This window comes from Syngnathus leptorhynchus, unplaced genomic scaffold (assembly GCF_054491065.1).
Source record: "Syngnathus leptorhynchus isolate UIUO unplaced genomic scaffold, UIUO_Slep HiC_scaffold_30, whole genome shotgun sequence".
Lineage (NCBI taxonomy): Eukaryota > Metazoa > Chordata > Actinopteri > Syngnathiformes > Syngnathidae > Syngnathus > Syngnathus leptorhynchus.
The window spans coordinates 1,093,944-1,100,000 of record NW_028231997.1 but is presented as its reverse complement, the minus strand read 5'-3'; positions in this window follow the sequence as shown (position 1 = coordinate 1,100,000).

The following is a 6,057-nucleotide window of genomic DNA, read 5'->3' as shown; positions in this document are numbered from 1 at the left end:
TCCATAGCTCCATAGCACCAGAGCTCCATGGCTTCAGAGCTCCATAGCACCATAGCTCCATACCTCCAGAGCTCCAGGGCTCCATAGCTCCATACCTCCAGAGCTCCATACCTCCAGAGCTCCATACCTCCAGAGCTCCATAGCACCAGAGCTCCATAGCACCAGAGCTCCATGGCTTCAGAGCTCCATAGCACCATAGCTCCATACCTCCAGAGCTCCAGGGCTCCATAGCTCCATACCTCCAGAGCTCCATACCTCCAGAGCTCCATACCTCCAGAGCTCCATAGCACCAGAGCTCCATGGCTTCAGAGCTCCATAGCACCATAGCTCCATACCTCCAGAGCTCCAGGGCTCCATAGCTCCATACCTCCAGAGCTCCATACCTCCAGAGCTCCATACCTCCAGAGCTCCAGAGCTCCATAGCACCAGAGCTCCATGGCTTCAGAGCTCCATAGCACCATAGCTCCATACCTCCAGAGCTCCAGGGCTCCATAGCTCCATACCTCCAGAGCTCCATACCTCCAGAGCTCCAGAGCTCCATAGCACCAGAGCTCCATGGCTTCAGAGCTCCATAGCACCATAGCACCATACCTCCAGAGCTCCAGGGCTCCATAGCTCCATACCTCCAGAGCTCCATACCTCCAGAGCTCCATACCTCCAGAGCTCCATAGCTCCATAGCACCAGAGCTCCATAGCTCCATAGCACCAGAGCTCCATAGCACCAGAGCTCCATAGCACCAGAGCTCCATAGCTCCATAGCACCAGAGCTCCATAGCTCCATAGCACCAGAGCTCCATAGCTCCATAGCACCAGAGCTCCATACTTCCAGAGCTCCATAGCTCCATAGCTCCATAGCACCAGAGCTCCATAGCTCCATAGCACCAGAGCTCCATGGCTTCAGAGCTCCATAGCACCATAGCTCCATACCTCCAGAGCTCCAGGGCTCCATAGCTCCATACCTCCAGAGCTCCATACCTCCAGAGCTCCATACCTCCAGAGCTCCATAGCACCAGAGCTCCATAGCTCCATAGCACCAGAGCTCCATAGCACCAGAGCTCCATAGCACCAGAGCTCCATAGCTCCATAGCACCAGAGCTCCATAGCTCCATAGCACCAGAGCTCCATACTTCCAGAGCTCCATAGCTCCATAGCTCCATAGCACCAGAGCTCCATAGCTCCATAGCACCAGAGCTCCATAGCTCCATAGCACCAGAGCTCCATACTTCCATAGCTCCATAGCTCCATACCTCCAGAGCTCCATAGCTCCATAGCTCCATACCTCCAGAGCTCCATAGCTCCAGAGCTCCATAGCTCCATAGCTCCATAGCACCAGAGCTCCATAGCTCCATAGCACCAGAGCTCCATACTTCCATAGCTCCAGGGCTCCATAGCTCCAGGGCTCCATACCTCCAGAGCTCCATAGCTCCATACTTCCAGAGCTCCATAGCTCCATACTTCCATAGCTCCATACTTCCATACCTCCATAGCTCCATACTTCCATAGCACCAGAGCTCCATACTTCCATAGCACCAGAGCTCCATACCTCCAGAGCTCCAGAGCTCCAGCCTGGGTGGCTGGTGGCTCCATAGCTCCATACTTCCATAGCTCTAAGTCAGAGAGTTGGCGAAAATTGCACTAAGTGCGAAAGCCCATTCATTTACAACGGCGTGTCCACAAGGCGGCGACATTTCCCCGTTACCGGTGGCTGCGCGGCGGGTGAGTGACAGAGCTTATCCGAGCGGCTGGAACTCTGCGCCGGCGTGGTCGAGCGTGAGGCCTCGGCCCTTTGGCTGCCTGGTACCTAAAACACTTCCATTGATCCAGCCACGGAGGGTGCTGGCTGGTGGCTCCATACCTCCATAGCTCCATAGCACCAGAGCTCCATAGCTCCATAGCACCAGAGCTCCATGGCTTCAGAGCTCCATAGCACCATAGCTCCATACCTCCAGAGCTCCAGGGCTCCATAGCTCCATACCTCCAGAGCTCCATACCTCCAGAGCTCCATACCTCCAGAGCTCCATAGCACCAGAGCTCCATGGCTTCAGAGCTCCATAGCACCATAGCTCCATACCTCCAGAGCTCCAGGGCTCCATAGCTCCATACCTCCAGAGCTCCATACCTCCAGAGCTCCATACCTCCAGAGCTCCAGAGCTCCATAGCACCAGAGCTCCATGGCTTCAGAGCTCCATAGCACCATAGCTCCATACCTCCAGAGCTCCAGGGCTCCATAGCTCCATACCTCCAGAGCTCCATACCTCCAGAGCTCCAGAGCTCCATAGCACCAGAGCTCCATGGCTTCAGAGCTCCATAGCACCATAGCTCCATACCTCCAGAGCTCCAGGGCTCCATAGCTCCATACCTCCAGAGCTCCATACCTCCAGAGCTCCAGAGCTCCATAGCACCAGAGCTCCATGGCTTCAGAGCTCCATAGCACCATAGCTCCATACCTCCAGAGCTCCAGGGCTCCAAAGCTCCATACCTCCAGAGCTCCATACCTCCAGAGCTCCATACCTCCAGAGCTCCATAGCTCCATAGCACCAGAGCTCCATAGCTCCATAGCACCAGAGCTCCATAGCACCAGAGCTCCATAGCACCAGAGCTCCATAGCTCCATAGCACCAGAGCTCCATAGCTCCATAGCACCAGAGCTCCATAGCTCCATAGCACCAGAGCTCCATACTTCCAGAGCTCCATAGCTCCATAGCTCCATAGCACCAGAGCTCCATAGCTCCATAGCACCAGAGCTCCATAGCTCCATAGCACCAGAGCTCCATACTTCCATAGCTCCATAGCTCCATACCTCCAGAGCTCCATAGCTCCATAGCTCCATACCTCCAGAGCTCCATAGCTCCAGAGCTCCATAGCTCCATAGCACCAGAGCTCCATAGCTCCATAGCACCAGAGCTCCATACTTCCATAGCTCCAGGGCTCCATAGCTCCAGGGCTCCATAGCTCCATACCTCCAGAGCTCCATAGCTCCATACTTCCAGAGCTCCATAGCTCCATAGCACCAGAGCTCCATAGCTCCATAGCACCAGAGCTCCATAGCTCCATAGCACCAGAGCTCCATAGCTCCATAGCACCAGAGCTCCATAGCTCCATAGCTCCAGGGCTCCATAGCTCCATAGCTCCAGGGCTCCATAGCTCCATAGCTCCAGGGCTCCATAGCTCCATAGCTCCATACCTCCAGAGCTCCATACCTCCAGAGCTCCATACCTCCATAGCACCAGAGCTCCATAGCTCCAGGGCTCCAGGGCTCCATAGCTCCATACCTCCAGAGCTCCATAGCTCCATACTTCCAGAGCTCCATAGCTCCATAGCTCCATACTTCCATAGCTCCATAGCTCCATACTTCCATAGCACCTGAGCTCCATACCTCCAGAGCTCCATAGCTCCAGCCTGGGTGGCTGGTGGCTCCATAGCTCCATACTTCCATAGCTCTAAGTCAGAGAGTTGGCGAAAATTGCACTAAGTGTGAAAGCCCATTCATTTACAACGGCGTGTCCGCCAGGCGGCGACATTTCCCCGTTACCGGTGGCTGCGCGGCGGGTGAGTGACAGAGCTTATCCGAGCGGCTGGAACTCTGCGCCGGCGTGGTCGAGCGTGAGGCCTCGGCCCTTTGGCTGCCTGGTACCTAAAACACTTCCATTGATCCAGCCTCGGAGGGTGCTGGCTGGTGGCTCCATACCTCCATAGCTCCATACCTCCAGAGCTCCATAGCTCCATAGCACCAGAGCTCCATAGCTCCATAGCACCAGAGCTCCATAGCTCCATAGCACCAGAGCTCCATAGCTCCATAGCACCAGAGCTCCATAGCTCCATAGCACCAGAGCTCCATAGCTCCATAGCACCAGAGCTCCATAGCTCCATAGCACCAGAGCTCCATAGCTCCATAGCACCAGAGCTCCATAGCTCCATAGCACCAGAGCTCCATAGCTCCATAGCACCAGAGCTCCATAGCTCCATAGCTCCAGCCTGGGTGGCTGGTGGCTCCATAGCTCCATACTTCCATAGCTCCAGTCAGAGAGTGTGCTAAAATTGCACTAAGTGCGAAAGCCCATTCATTTACAACGGCGTGTCCACAAGGCGGCGACATTTCCCCGTTACCGGTGGCTGCGCGGCGGGTGAGTGACAGAGCTTATCCGAGCGGCTGGAACTCTGCGCCGGCGTGGTCGAGCGTGAGGCCCCGGCCCTTTGGCTGCCTGGTACCTAAAACACTTCCATTGATCCAGCCACGGAGGGTGCTGGCTGGTGGCTCCATAGCTCCATAGCTCCATAGCACCAGAGCTCCATAGCTCCATAGCACCAGAGCTCCATAGCTCCATAGCACCAGAGCTCCATAGCTCCATAGCACCAGAGCTCCATAGCTCCATAGCACCAGAGCTCCATAGCTCCATAGCACCAGAGCTCCATAGCTCCATAGCACCAGAGCTCCATAGCTCCATAGCACCAGAGCTCCATAGCTCCATAGCTCCAGCCTGGGTGGCTGGTGGCTCCATAGCTCCATACTTCCATAGCTCCAGTCAGAGAGTGTGCTAAAATTGCACTAAGTGCGAAAGCCCATTCATTTACAACGGCGTGTCCACAAGGCGGCGACATTTCCCCGTTACCGGTGGCTGCGCGGCGGGTGAGTGACAGAGCTTATCCGAGCGGCTGGAACTCTGCGCCGGCGTGGTCGAGCGTGAGGCCTCGGCCCTTTGGCTGCCTGGTACCTAAAACACTTCCATTGATCCAGCCACGGAGGGTGCTGGCTGGTGGCTCCATAGCTCCATACCTCCAGAGCTCCAGAGCTCCATAGCACCAGAGCTCCATAGCTCCATAGCACCAGAGCTCCATAGCACCAGAGCTCCATAGCTCCATAGCACCAGAGCTCCATAGCTCCATAGCACCAGAGCTCCATAGCTCCATAGCACCAGAGCTCCATAGCTCCATAGCTCCATAGCACCAGAGCTCCATAGCTCCATAGCACCAGAGCTCCATAGCTCCATAGCACCAGAGCTCCATAGCTCCATAGCACCAGAGCTCCATAGCTCCATAGCACCAGAGCTCCATAGCTCCATAGCACCAGAGCTCCATAGCTCCATAGCACCAGAGCTCCATAGCTCCATAGCACCAGAGCTCCATAGCTCCATAGCACCAGAGCTCCATAGCTCCATAGCACCAGAGCTCCATAGCTCCATAGCACCAGAGCTCCATAGCTCCATAGCACCAGAGCTCCATAGCTCCATAGCACCAGAACTCCATAGCACCAGAGCTCCATAGCTCCATAGCACCAGAGCTCCATAGCTCCATAGCACCAGAGCTCCATAGCTCCATAGCACCAGAGCTCCATAGCTCCATAGCTCCATACTTCCATAGCACCAGAGCTCCATACCTCCAGAGCTCCATAGCTCCAGCCTGGGTGGCTGGTGGCTCCATAGCTCCATACTTCCATAGCTCCAGTCAGAGAGTTGGCGAAAATTGCACTAAGTGCGAAAGCCCATTCATTTACAACGGCGTGTCCACAAGGCGGCGACATTTCCCCGTTACCGGTGGCTGCGCGGCGGGTGAGTGACAGAGCTTATCCGAGCGGCTGGAACTCTGCGCCGGCGTGGTCGAGCGTGAGGCCTCGGCCCTTTGGCTGCCTGGTACCTAAAACACTTCCATTGATCCAGCCTCGGAGGGTGCTGGCTGGTGGCTCCATACCTCCATAGCTCCATACCTCCAGAGCTCCATAGCTCCATAGCACCAGAGCTCCATAGCTCCATAGCACCAGAGCTCCATAGCTCCATAGCACCAGAGCTCCATAGCTCCATAGCACCAGAGCTCCATAGCACCAGAGCTCCATAGCTCCATAGCACCAGAGCTCCATAGCTCCATAGCACCAGAGCTCCATAGCTCCATAGCACCAGAGCTCCATAGCTCCATAGCACCAGAGCTCCATAGCTCCATAGCACCAGAGCTCCATAGCTCCATAGCTCCAGGGCTCCATAGCTCCATAGCTCCAGGGCTCCATAGCTCCAGGGCTCCAGGGCTCCATAGCTCCAGGGCTCCATAGCTCCAGGGCTCCAGGGCTCCA